Source organism: Amphiura filiformis, chromosome 6 (genome assembly GCF_039555335.1).
Source record: "Amphiura filiformis chromosome 6, Afil_fr2py, whole genome shotgun sequence".
Classification (NCBI taxonomy): domain Eukaryota; kingdom Metazoa; phylum Echinodermata; class Ophiuroidea; order Amphilepidida; family Amphiuridae; genus Amphiura; species Amphiura filiformis.
This window is the reverse complement of record NC_092633.1, coordinates 66,445,470-66,460,711: the sequence shown is the minus strand read 5'-3', so window position 1 is coordinate 66,460,711 and position 15,242 is coordinate 66,445,470. Positions and strand designations below refer to the sequence as shown.

The 15,242-nt window shown below is 34.7% G+C and overlaps 1 long non-coding RNA gene across 1 annotated transcript in view; it reads left to right on the top strand.

Annotated features, from left to right (window-relative positions):
* Positions 1-4,218: 4,218 nt before the first annotated feature.
* The window catches only part of LOC140155859 (uncharacterized), a 41,457-nt gene continuing 30,433 nt past the window's right edge, over positions 4,219-15,242 (top strand). The window contains exon 1 of the long non-coding RNA XR_011859437.1: positions 4,219-4,724. This is a non-coding gene — a long non-coding RNA (uncharacterized lncRNA). The remainder of the gene's footprint in view (positions 4,725-15,242) is intronic.

Sequence of the window (15,242 nt, the reverse complement as noted above, 5' to 3'; positions counted from 1 at the left end):
TGGTTCAGTTTTTAAATCGTGATTATTTTTCCCAATTTTAAGGATACCTTTTGGAGCAGTATAGTTCGTTTACGTGGAATTTCTGGAAATCCCCTTGGTTTCAATAACAACATATGTCAGGACTATTATGGATTGGGAAAAATCCTCAAATAACGGAATGTAATTATTTGGGGAATGTCAGAAAAATCCCCCAGGCAGTGTTGATATGTAAATTGGTAATGTCTATAATTAGGCATGGGGACTTCCCGATTTTTTGTTATTATATAACTGAAATGTAAACATGATTTCGGGGCAGGTTTTATCAAAGACTGCTTTTTACAGTCTATGGGTTTATCAAATTGTTGTGTTGCTTAATATAATTGCAGCTACGTGCCTTCAAAAATGCCATTTCGAACCATTTAATTGTTTTGCGTAGTCAATGTGCTACTAATTCAGCAATAACGAAAGAGATTTGGAGTACACCAAAGTGCGAGTCTTTCCAAAAAAGGAATATACCCTTCTGTCGACATGCTGAAGTCTGGATTATGAAGGAACACATCTGTCAATGTAAGAGGAAGAGAGTGGATGAATACCTGTTCCTGGAGAAAGTGAGAGAATGGTAAAAGTACCACTGTTTTGGAAGTTGTCGTTTGTGCAAGGATTTTGTATGCACTATTACAAAAGTCTACAGCGGTCATGGGACCTAAATTCGGATAATAATTCTGAGAAATTAATCAGCAACAAGAACCTTTGGTGTGTATCAATTATATGAAGATTGTAATAATTAAGATCCTGAAGCAGTGATTATTATCCTTCGTGTTTTAAATAATTCATTTGTTGTGAATTATCTGTTTTTGCTGTGTATAATTTATTTCCCTGAATTTTGAAGAGGTGATTTTGCCCTCGGTTGTTTCCTACCCGTAACACTAGTAATATAGTTTTATTTTTCCGTTTAACAATGTATTTGCTTGTAATGTATAGTGTTACTGCTTCTTGCATTGTCATTGTTAACAACATATTTGATAATGTAATGTAGCTTTTAGCCCTTTAACAATATCATTGCTACTTCTCGCAATGTCATCATTGAACAATGTCTTTACTGTTATGCAGTTTTACCACTTTTGTGATGTCATCGTTTGACAATGCCTTCGCTAGTTTTACCATTTATTGCAATTTATCACTGTAAGCTATCATGGCTATAGTAATATAATTTTACAACTTCTTACGATCCCATCGTTTAACAGTGTCCTGCTATTAGTTTACCTTTCTTGTAATGTCATAGTTTAACAATGTCTTTGCTAGTAATGTAGTTTACCACATCTTGCAATGCCATCGTTTAACACATGATGTATTTACTGGTATAAAGTTTCTTGTAATGTCATCATTTAATTAATTGCTAATAGTTTTATCGCCTTTTGTGATGTCTTTGCTAGTAATATGAAGTTTACTACTTGATACGATTCCATGTTTTTACTAGTAATGTTTTTTCCACTTCTTACTATGTCATCGTTTAAAAATGTCTTTGCTAGTATAAAGTATTTTACCTGTTTCTTTTTTTTTCATATTGCTAACCCAATTTGTCAGATTAATGTGGAACAATGAAACACTGAAAAAGGTCAGTGCGTCATACTCATATCCCTTTAGTTAGTAAGTCCATGCGTTGAAATAAATTTCATTGATATATCTAACAAAATCTGAAATGCGACTTATACAACGAAAATGTGGCGTAGAACGTCATAAAGAAACGCAAAGAGGGAAATTGACCAGGAAAGATATAAATCGTTAAAACAGCAAAGTTTTCATTTTCAGGTTTTATTGTCTCATTAGGGTATATTCCATTTCCTCCCAACATGCGATATGGAGTTTTAAAACTGTATTTAGCAAGAGAATTAAAGATTGAAATTAGACTATACTAATGGACCGATGGGCGATGGAACTATATACAAGATTATGTTTTGATTTCCAAATTGCCTCGAGCAGACATCGATTCTTGTGCATTAATGACTGGTCACTATTAAATATTTCACAAAAATTCAAAAATTCTAGTTGTTCGTAAAAAGGGGGATGTCTCTGTGGTGTGGTGTGGAGGGACTAGGGAGGAGTGGTGGTGAGCTATAGCTGCGTGCCGAGTATAATATGTTTACATATTAATGTGGGAGTATGGGGGAGCATTCCGGTGGTTGGATATATGAATTTTATATCCGTTATTTGAAATGCAAGTATTCGGATATGGATTTTGTCGGTATTAGTTCTGCATGATTTTACCAAGGTTGTTTGTTTTATTGGTGTCCTATCATTATCATGTTTATATTTTACCTTAAAGACTCCCCTTATGGCGCAAATGGGCGATCCTTTGCTTTAGGGTAAATTTCACGTATACTTAAGTTGTACAGATAGCTTCCTCCTCTGAAAATCCCCACAGTAAAGGCTGCTGGGGGATTTTTACGGGAGGGAAATTTTAGTGCCTAAAATTCCAGTATGTGAGCCCATATTGCACCATAGGGCGAATATTTACGGCATGTATAAAGCAATTTAGCTCACTCACTCACCAACAACCAGAAATGCAATTTAAATACACCTTAACACTTCCTATTTTAGTCCAAATCATATTATACAACCAATGTCTAATTTATACTATATATAATTATGATATCTGAAATTATAAATAGGGATTCTAAATATAACATGTCAAATAATATGCATATATCTAATGTACCTAGTATAACGTATCTTTACCATTCCAACAGCACTGCCAAAGATCAATCGATTCTGTGACATTGTATCAGATCAATATTAAGAATCACTTTCCTTAATTTGTGGATTTTTTTAAATGCCTATATACGAGATATAATGTATCTATGAATGATTTGATGCATTGGAATCACCAACAGTAAGGAAAATGTTAGACAAGGCTCGACCACAATATAATATCTTCTTAACAATACATTCCAACAACTCAGTAGGAAATTTGAAATGGAAATACACATAATATGTCAAGGACTATATAATATATATAATATATATGATTATATTGAGTTTTGTTTTGTGTGTTAAGAGCATACTTGGCCTTCGCATAATCATCACTAAGCATTTATGAATATTATTTTTAACACAACAGGATACGCCTGTAGAATGTTGAAAACAAAAACACTTATAAGGTCCTTGATCCGATCGACTGCCTCATCCATTTTTCTTCATCAAACCAAGATTTTGGTATTAGAAGAAAGCTCTCATGTTTCTGATTGTCCCAGTAAAATTTAACGCCCGAGATACTTTTCGTTCAAATGGTGTTAGCAAAAATGGCGAGGTAAAATGTGGAAACAGATTGTTTTAATGGTAAGCCTCAATGTAAGATAGAAAACAGAACATGAAAGAAAAATCGGACCACGCCTCTTTAACCTAAATTATATAATGTTAATGAACTTGCACGACATCGACAAGAGACTATACAATCGCACGATACTTCACCCATCAACATCCGTCATTAACGGATTTAATTAATTGTTAATTTGCATTTATTATGGAGGGCATAATTAACCGTACATTTGTTGCCGAAATGAGTAACATGTAATTGAGAAAACAAATGGACATAGCTACTTCTGGCTCTAAGCCCTCGTTATAATTTTAAAATTTATGTGCGATTTCAGCGACATTTTGAAAAAATCGGACATTAAAAATCTACACTGTGAAAAATAAACGTTATATTTCACAACTATAACGCTTCACAATTCTCAATTAATTTATCTACTAGCCCCAGGGATCTTTCCCATGACCAGAAGCTTGGATACGGATAATAATGCTGGATAAATACCCAAATTATTTTGGGTTTATATAATTATAGAGCCATTTACAAGTATTTTTGACGCTTCATCTTTTCATTTAATCTATTATCCACGAACACCATCAACAAATATTTACCTTGATTTTTCATCCATTTTGAAATAATAGTTTTTCTTTAATAAAATGTATGGTTTACGAGGAAATGCATTGTTTCTTATCTTAAAGATCATAAAGATTTTTTTCATTCAAACAAACCATTTTGCTGCACGCTATTATAGCTTTTCTACATCATTATTCTACCTGTTTAATAAGTTCTATGAAATTGGAAATGCATTCTAGCTTTCATCATTCAACTAATGGGTTTTTTCTTTGGTCCAATCAAAAGAGACGATGAAGAAAGATATCATCTTTGATGTCACTTCGAGGAAGCACACCAATTCATTCATACTGTACCAATGTCTCACAACGCATGCGCCAAACACACTACTACTGTACAAAAGTGGTTGATAATTTCAAGCAACGCGAATTAGATGGTACTTTTTCTTGAACCGGCAACGCAAAGATTGTTTAGAATTTTCAACAAGAAGCATAATTATACATTGAACTTTCTCATCTAGAAAACAACACAACTATAATGGGACTTAGTAGAGAGCGTAACCAGTGAATCTCATGGGAAACTATATGGTATTCCGTGATTGAAGAACAACCTTTTTGTCTTGTATTGGGTAAAAACTGTGAGTGGTAGCAGTCACAGCAGACGACACACAACTATAGCGACGTAAAAAGGAGCGCGAATGTTAATTAAACTTTTTGGGTTGTTTCATAGTTGAGGTGATATCACGACCTATTAATAAACGAATTGTGTCTTAACGTTGTGTCAATCGCACATAGAGCAACCATCACTTTTGTCTGGCAACAAAGGAGCGAAATATTGGTTCTGCCGAAAGTGCCGTAACATTTTGTAGGTAAGTGAATTTATCTCTGTTTTTCTTTTTTTTTTCAATTCCAAAAATATTTCTTCTTTTTTGAGTTTAGGAACTTTCCGTTGAAAATAATTCTCGGATTCAACTGTTTTGATTTGATATTATAAGAATTGTTAGGAAAGTTTGTCTGAGGGGTTTGTCCAAAATAAGGAATTCCGTTCGTACCGTTCTAAAAGTTGATAGCAGATTATAATAAAGTGAAATCTTTAAAAAAAAATGTGTTCAGAGAGACTCAAGTTATCCCCTAAAAATGAAAGGTTTTTTCCCGTAGTATTCAAATCAATTTAATGCATGAGTTCGAAGTTATACTTATGTGACTTGGTGGACTATTTTAAAACCTTTGTTTGTTCCACGTGCAGGTTATTATGTTTTGATTTTGAACACATTTTACAGTGTCGCTGTAAGGGTACGCCTTTTGTATAACCCCTATTCACTTCGATTCTCATCACACTTCAGCCTTTATAAACAAATCCTGAACACTTATTTTAGGCGGAATCTTAATCTAACCAGGGGTACTACTATTGTAACTTGATTTTCTTTTGGTTGGCTATCCCCCTCCTCACCAAAAAAGGGAGAAAATAAAACAACAAAAGCGTTTGAATTCGTAAAATAATTTATGTCACTCCAACCCCACCCATTTCGCATATATTCATCATATGAAATAATAATATAATGTGACTTCTGCGTTACTGTAATGAATTGACTGTCAACTTCATGTTGTAAAGCTTATAAAGCTTGTAGCATCAAATTTTCGCAAACTAATCATCATTGAGACATGTCCTCTACAAATTAACTTGGTCGTAGGAATTGTAGCGGTCAGTCGAGTATTCAAGAAACTTTGATTACCTTATTGATAAAGACTTGTAATCTTCCTGATAAGACCTAACTTTACAAATGCAGAAATGAGATAACAGTTTTCGTCAATGTCTCAATTCCCATGACATTTCAGGGCTTGTCTTGCCTTGTTTGATATTTGTCTCTATTGTATAGTTATCACACCATAGCTTTTCATTCTTTCTCATTGTATTTTTTAAACTTTAAACTTTCAAAATTTATTGCATTTAGGAAATAAAGAATTGTAAAATTGTTATTGCTGTATGTGCGTATAAAAATGGTATAGTTTTATTCTTATTGTTGTTGTTGCTGTTGTCGTCTTTTTCATTTCGACATGCATTACATTAGCCGATATTCCCAAATGGTCTAACCAAAGTGAGTTTTAGCCCATGTGGAATTACGCATTGTACATATGAAACTATACGAGAGAACCTTCAGAAAAGGGAGATCAAAATAAATAAAGAGAGGATAACAGGCATGAGATTTGAAGATGATTTAGCTATAGTATGACATACGGTAGATGATCAGTTCAATGATCTGCAAGTAAAACATTAAGCAAAAAAATTCAAAACATTTTTACAACAAACTATACCAGTCAAAACAGTATTGAAAAGGTAAACCTCTCAACAAATGTTTTGTAAGTTTTTTCAAGCATCTATATCTCAGATTATTTGTTACATGTTCATATCGTGTAGCTACTTTATTCCTCTTTACAATCACACCACATTCGAAACAATCACCTTTGTCACGCCTGCGTACATGTCATGTGAATGTAGCGAGGTCTCGAACAGAATGTGCCAAAATTGACCATTCTATTCAGCAAGCTTTAATTCCATATCTTCACAATCTGAGACCTAATGCAATCCTCTAAGATGACAACGCTCGCCCCACAGAGTTAGGGTAGTCAACGTCTACCTACAGAATATCGAAGTAGAGACAATGGAATGGCGTCAATGGCCTGCCATCAGCCCAGACCTCAAACCGATTGAACACTTGTGGGACCAACTTGGTCGTGTTGTGCAGGCCGGAGTAGTCAATACAACCACATTGAATGACCTGCGACGAATCCTGGTTGAAGAATAGCTAAGAATGGAATGCCATCCCACAGCAACGTGTGACCAAGGCTGGTGAGCAGCATGAGGAAGAGGTGCTTGACTGCTGTGACTGCGTATGGTTTTTCCACCCGCTATTCAGGTTAGTGACTAGTGTTGTTTGAGCACAGAATAATGCGAGGGTTGACAAACAGAAGGCCTTAACTCAAAAAATGCATTTTGGAGAAAAATGAGTAAAATAATATTTTGCATTGAGATGTGACCAAGTATTATTGTGCTATAGATGCAATAGGAAGTTGAATTGAGTTAAGGCTTATGATTTTAAGAATCTGTGGTATTACAGATTATTTTGGTACCAAAATCTCAAAATGGCCAAAAGTGAGTTACATTCTGTTTGATACCCTACTACATTCACAAGACGCGTACTCAGCCGTGAAAAGGGTGATTGTTTGTGGTGTCATAGCAAAGGGGAATAAAGTATCTATCCAAATGATATGCAACACGATATGAACGTGTCACAAATAATCTGAGATATAGATGCTTGAAAACACTTTCCAAACTTTTGTTGAAATAAACTGCTCAAAAAAAGTATCGTTACACTTAAAAATGTCGCCATGTTTTAAAAACCAAAACCCGAGATTCATTGCTTCTTGCATGTCCCCGTTTTCCCTTGAATGGGATGACTTCTGTAGTGCTTGATACGAATCCAGATCAACTATTGAATTTGATCCTCATTAAACATTGATCAGATTTTTATTTAATAATTGTCTCTGCTTTTCTACGATTAGTTGACCATGGGGCAGTCACAAGGATTTTGATTTAAATGAAAAGGTGCACGCAATAAAGCAAGCACCGCATTGGATACTCATCCAGAAATCTACGCCGGATCCTTTGTATACTGCGACTTTACCATTCAAATGCTTGTATTTTTTTTCTACGAGGCGATATTTTAGAGTGTAACGCCTTTTTGTGAGTTTATTACGATCAAACAGTGAAGATGGATGACAAAACCAAATAATACCACTTGCGAATATTTCATAAACAAATATTTTTTGAAACAATTTAAAGATCACCTGTCAGACATACCGCTGTTTATGTTCTATTATAATATTTTTCGTCAGGCAACGCAAATATCAAAAAACTGGATTTTAGAGTCAAGTATTTTGTCGCGTCATAGTGTTTCCTATGTAAAAGCAAAATATTACCAGGAATTTTCTTGTTTATAGCTGATAATTAAATGTCAATACTGTTATTATGCATACTATCTTCTGATTGTCAAAAATGATAGCTGTTTAAACGTCGTGCAATTAATAAACTATTACCATATAAGGATGGTAATTATCGTTGGAAAATGTAATAAATAATTCATTCCATGTACTTCAAATGCATTTTACTTTTATCATGTTTATTGGAATTTTGTTATATACATAAATGACTTGTTAGCTCACGAGTCGAGATTTTATGTCTGCGCTCTAATGAATAAATCGAATCAACATGCAATCAACCTATTTGCTCACAACAGCTGGATTCAGATTTTTATAAAACTACGTAAATTAATTTTAAATGCAACAACATTAGTCGGTCAACTGATCGTGGCCGTTCAGTCTGTAAAGATCACTGGGCACGCGCTAGATGTCAAAAGACAGTTTTTGTCTACTACGCAGACAATGGGCAGTCTAGTCTACTATTCGATACTCCAAAACTCTTTTCAAGGCTACAAAACATTCAGTGAATGCTGAGGGGCAGTACACTTTTCAGAGCCACCGCTTATTCAGTATACTTTCGTCAAAGCCATCAACATATGAGTGGACAAAAGGCAGACCGCTTGAGCGGATCTTTTTAGAGCCACGTGAAAGGGGCACACAAAGCCACCGTCTCATATCGAAAGATTTGGCAACAAAACGATTCCCTTATAACACAGTTTCCACCTCGATACACCTGAGCACACACATTTGTCCAAGCACAATAGCCTAGCAATTCCTTGTCTCTACACAGTCTGTGCTCACACTACACGGTTAAGTACATAGCATCATAAGAGCAGTGTGAACTTCTATATAGCTGGTGGAACATACTGCATCTGTGATTGGTTTTTGTGTAAACCGAAATGTCCCCTTCATCCAATCAGATTTTTTTTTATATCGAACGAAAGCTATCACTTCCCGCTAAAAACAAATTTTCATTACGTAATTCAATGTTTAAGGCGAATGTGGTAAATCTGTTGAAACAGCCTATTTACGCAAACATTTTGACCCAGATGTAGGTTTTAAAAGTCAAAACCCTGGTTGATCCTTACAATATTTTGCAAATCTTATGGCATTAAATGAAAGAGCACACTTATATTGTCCATATACTGGATTCATTGGACCTTATAAGGAGTGCGATAAATGATGATCATTAATACACATGTAGATGTAAGAATATGACTGTTAATTGTTAAGGGGACTGATTTAGATCGTGAAGATTAGTGACGTAATTTTTCGTTTGTTGCACATTTTTGAAGTGTATCAACACCTTCAAAGTTTCATTTATGGATTTTCAAATTCTGTGTACAAAAACCCTATTTTTTCCAATAAGCAAGATTTCCAAAGGTTTCACTGGGTTTCATTTGTTTGTACCGCACTCTCTGTCGTTGCTACGGGCAGACAGATGACAAAAGGCTATTCACGGTACAATATTACTGCATCTTGCATAATACGGAAACTACCAGTTTGTTGTACTTCATGAACTACTGTTGTATGCTATAAATGTTTCTAACCAGCATTCGTGATATTTGTATTTTGCATGCTGGTCTTTGTATACAGTGTTAAATTGCTCCTTAAAACTTCTGAATTTCATATGACTAAAATATATATGCCACAGAAATTACTGCTGTAGTACAGTTGAATAAACTTTTTGAAGACCGATGTGCTAGTCCAACCAACATTGGCCAACATCTTTGAACTGCTATAAAGATAACTACAGCTACTGTGACTCAAGATCGACGAATGTAGGCGTGCAGAAACGAATAGCCGGGCAGATTGAAATGGATACAAAAAAGAGTAGTATACAATATATTTGATACCAAGAATAAGTACCATAATTACCATAATTCTGGAATAAGTACCATAATTCTTTCTTTAGAGTTTTCAACACACCACTTCAAAAATATTAGGAAATCGGCTCGCGGTAAATTTATGAAATGACATGGCGTCTGCCAAAAAAGCGCATGAGTTGAAATGCAACATCACATATGCAAGCATATTTACATAATTTCCTATGACCTTACACAAGTGATCATAGAGTTTGTCCTTTGTTTCACAACAACCATGGCAGACTCCTCCCATTTCTGCGAAATATTGCAAAATATCCATCATCCCTTAAGTTGACCATTTGCCAAACACGGTGAGAAATAGTGCAAAGTGTAAAACATCTCTGTAAGTGTTCTTTAGCGACAAAATCTGGTTGAAAAGCTGGTCTGTCAAAACATGTCATAAGTTTACTACAGATTTGACTTTGTTTTTGTAATTGAATGGCTGAACCGAATAGCCCAGGACAGGACCCAGGGTTGTGTTCACTTATGATATGGAAATACAAGTATTTGTCCTTTTACATTTAAAGAACGTAGCCAGTAGTCTACTTTTAAGGACCTATATCTGAACCTTCTGATAAATTTAAATGACAGAAATACGGCTGTACAAACTCTGTACTTTTTATGTTCCTCCGTCATAATAAGAACGGGGCTAAGACGAGCAGTTCGGACAGTTTTATATGAAGATTGAGTGACTACACAGATCACATTTTGAAAGGCTAACAAATTGACACTAAGAAGCTAGAGTATTTATAATAAATATATACCTTCAAATATTTGTTATAACTTCGGATGATTCCTATAGGAATTTCAACATAAAGTAATCAGTTGCTAAAATAACAATATTTTATGTTATAGTATAATATTATGTATTTACTTAAAAACGCAAATTATTTGTTGTCTATTGTGAAAAAAGTTATTGTAACACGTGTTTCATAGCAAGGAGTAATAATAATTTCATCCTTTATATCTAAAAATTGAAAGCGCGCTGAGATGAAGACCAATTTGATTAAGTCATAATATTTGACACGGAGAGAACTAGCCAATCTTCTGTCAATTCATTTGAACATTTTGCCCTCGTGTTGGCGCAATAAATTCATCAAAACTAATCATTTCGTCACTCACACAGGTGGGTACCTTTATTAATCGTCATCTCCAAACGCTTCTGATCACTAAACTGTTTGCATTATATATTTAACTTTTTATCAAAATTACATCACCTCCTTTATTAACCATGTGTACGTTAAAATAGTTTTACTACTAGGGTCGTAAGTTTATTTTTTACCATCACATCATAAGGATATGACATGCGAAGATGATTTTAGCAATGTGAGAATCATTTTTGTCATGTGACGAAGACGATACATCATCTCCGTCACTCTACAGATAATAGAGAGATTGCGAAATTTACGTGAAATGCGATACGGGAACGCCAACCGCATGCTACATTAGTCGAAAACTAGTTAGTATGCCCTCTAGAGGGTGAAATCCATTGTGAATTGGTCAGTCGTGGAATTCCCGTAAGGTGGTTACGTTGCGGTTGGTAGCAAAAAATGACGTTCCAAAATGACAAAAACACGCATTACAAAATGCAGCAAAATGTTATGTTTGTCGTGTTATGAAGCGAATGAAAGTATCCAAATAGAGCGATTAGAGTCCGACATGCAATAACATCCATTTTAGGGGTTACAATTTGACCTAGTATAGACAAGAAAAAGTGAATAAATTTCGATTTTTTTTTGACGCGGATTCGAACGGGCAGATTGCCTATTCATTTGTGTGTGGAGAATGCCGTCCAAAAGGCATCTTGCGAAGAGGCGTTTTAGGCAAGATCGTGTCGTCTTACGACATAATGCGGTATGAATTGTCTGTTTTGGACGGGGGACAGCAGTTCGTGTAACGTCATTTTTTGCCATTGCTATTTCGTTGCATTAAACAGCTGTCAAAGTGTTTTTGCTTATGGATACTAACACCAAAATGTTTTTAAAATATGATAATGCATATGTTTTTGGTTTTAGTTTTAGTTAAAACATTTTCATAACATATCAATGTCGGATTATATAAAAATCATGAAAACTCTTTTTTAAAACGTGTTATACTGAAAAGAAATAATACAACATTTTAAACCAAAATTCGAAATGCTATAGTAAAATATCATTTGCCAAACATTGTGTGTACTTAAGTCTATTATTTTAAAAGGTTTTGCAGCAAGTGTTGAACAAAATGTTTTTTTAATGTTATTAAACCCTTTTATACCCTTGACCCTCACATACCCTTTAACCCGACATTTCCCGTTTTCTGTAATATATTTGTGTTTGCTGGGGGTAGTAATTGAACTAGGCATGTTAAATTATCTATTTTCATTTTGCTTTAATAAGTAAACAGGGTACTATTTATATGATAATGGGGTTTGTTTCTCGTTGTTCGAATAATATACACCATGGCGACTTCTGAGGAATCCAACACCAAAATCTGTTTAGTTTATTTAGACAAATAGCATACACGTGTGAACAATAGGTCGATCATTTCCCAATGAGCCCGCAAACTCAAATATCGCTAATCTGGACTGATTGCTTAGAGCAATAGATACAGCCAGTCGTATTTGCATAGCAATACCGAAGAAAGTGGGTTCGATGAGAATCAATTCTTATCTTCTCTGGTTCGATGCATTCAAGGTGAATCAATGGGTGCTTCCTATATCTTAAGATATATTTGTCTCAGCATAGCGCCAACATGAGCTTATTACAACTGCGTTTAGATATAGTGTATAGTCTCCGGTCAGACTGTATGAGGCTATCACGAACATACTAGGAACGACGAGCGTTAGGACCGACACAAACTGGCTGTGTAGGAGACTAGTTTGGATGTGAACGGCACTATGGCGTTCTACCGCACAATGTCGTAATACGTAACCCGTATGGCGTTAGCAGTGAACGCCTCTTCACAATCTCTCTAATGCCCTGTTTTTACCTTAAAACGAACGGTCACGACAGCTCAGCGAGAGATGTATCTGTTTCTTCCAGGAAAGTAGTTTGACATAAATAAAGATTTTAATAATGATTTCATTTTATTTTCTAAACACTGACATTTTTTATTTTCGTTATGTTCATGATCTTTGTCTTTATATGTTTACGCGATTAGATCTTTCTGCTTATCCGTAGCAAATCCATTGAATATAAAGATTCTAACTGAATAACAGATAGTCGACCTAATTAGTTTACCTCAAGGGTAGAACCCATCGATCAAACTACATGTATCTATGGGACAACATGTATCAATTTGGGTTTTTTTCGGTCAATCATTTTTTCGGTCACTTGATTAAAAACTTGTCTCTTTTTCTTTCTTCCTTTCAAAAATTTTCACTTGGTAATCCATTTATGATCAAATTATTCCGACTGTCTGGATACCTTTTCGTTTCTTCGTTCTTTCATTAATTTAATTTAGTACATCTCTTTTGCAATTGAAAAAGTAGATAGTTTCACGTCATATATGTCAGATAAATAACTGTTATTGCGTCAGAAGTATTATAGCCTAAAAATAAAAAGTAAAAACGAAATCTTCGTGCTATTAATGTATACACACGCGTTAAACTTTAAAGATATCAAACTTTTCAATATTTGATTGACTTAGTTGTGTTGTAATCCCTTCATAAAAATATTGGTCTTACAGCTTCTTACATGACACTATCGTGTTGAATTTCTAAATACGTGCGATGGTTCCCTACATAGGTATTTTAAACCATTAGGAAGTGGCGATAAAAGTCATCCGTGCTTCAACAGAGATTATTTTAAAATGTGGCAAAAGATGATTTTTATCGTCACATTTGTGTATCATTTGATGATTGAATTCAGCGGAGTAACCATTCACCTCTTTTCTACACATGTGCCGATTTGAAAGCCGACAATTTGTGCCATTAATATTCATGAATGTGTACAACTGACGTACAGTTTACAAAATTATATGACTTGATATAAGTAGGTTTATGGTTTCATTGACATGATTGATATCCGACTGCAGGTTTGCTTATAACTCAAAAAGGCTTTTGGATTACCAAATTCATTCAATTTATAAATGCAACACCTATAAAAGCAGATGGTCGGAACAAGCCGTGCATTGAAATGTTTGAGTCTGTTTTGTGTGCTGGCGACCACTCAAACACAAGTTTGTGTTACGTCTGAAGTCTGAACTAAAGGTATAACACTTTCTCAGGTATAGGCGCTCACACATGACTTTCTTTACTTGTTGTTGCTATTGTCATTGATTCGTCAAATTAAGCGCCAACAATCCAAAGAAAAATATACATATTAATATAAACCTGCAACAAAATATGAAGTGCTCACCATCTTGCCTAAAAACAACATATCTGACGGCAGTAGTTGGAATTACTGTCTCCCTTCATTCTCTATCATTGAACGTTTGTGACAAAATCACATACACCTTGCAATCATTTCACGCTAAAATTAAAATGATTTTGAACAACAACAACAACAACAACAACAACAATGTATACAGCGCCTATATACAAAAGGTCAATTGTTCAAATGCGCTGAAAGGCAGACACAAGAAATCAAGTCTGATATAGGCTTGTTGGAACAGATATCAAATATGTCGCTTTTTATAAAATACAAAGAATAACAGGTTGTTTCGTTGTGAGTCATTGTTATCAAATTCACTTCAGGTAAAGTACATAATATGTTCAAAAATAAACGTCACGATTTTGACATTGTCCATACTTAGATACTGTGAGAATAAGCACAAATAATTGACAACTGAATAATAATTGTATGAAAAATAAATGAATGTATAGCAACTGTTATAAAGGCAGACACAAGTATCAAACAGTCTAGGTGTAGTTGATGTCAGTGTCAAAATCAAAATATTTGGTTAACGTGTTCACACCATGAAGCTGTTGGTTATAGGCCGATTTATTCAAGATTCACAATGACACCTTTTTTACGGCCGTAACCACATTTTGTATAATTATGCTCTGACATATAAAAAGCATCTTTACGATTGGAAAAGAGATTATAATTTTAATTTAAACAGTAATTGGGTAAAGTTGTGTGTGCAATTGATGCAATATCTTAGCTGCATATTTTGACACCTCTTTAGATCTGCAGTGAACTCTTGAAGCAAAGCGAATTATGAAACTAACAACAAACAGAAAAGGTTCCAACAAGCGGAAGAATACGGCATAACACACTGTTTTAGTTCTTTTGTTTCAGTTCTTTCGTTTCCTTCAGTATTTGTGTGTGACCACCATTATTTTACACAGCGATATCGCATGTTCCTAACCTACGAAGATGGTGTCGGACTTGCTCTTATTTACCATGTTTTTACCTTCCTCATTAGGATGTTGCAAAGTTCTCCCGGGAATGATCTAAACAGTACTCCTTGAAGGTCAGTTTAGCCTCTCTATACCCGCTTGGTCTTGACTTTGTCATTAGTGATGTGGTATCCCCTCTTTACTCGCAGAAAAGACCGGTGAAAAGAAAACTTGAAGCAAAGACATATATACGGCTTCAATAAAGATTGGCTGATGTTTTT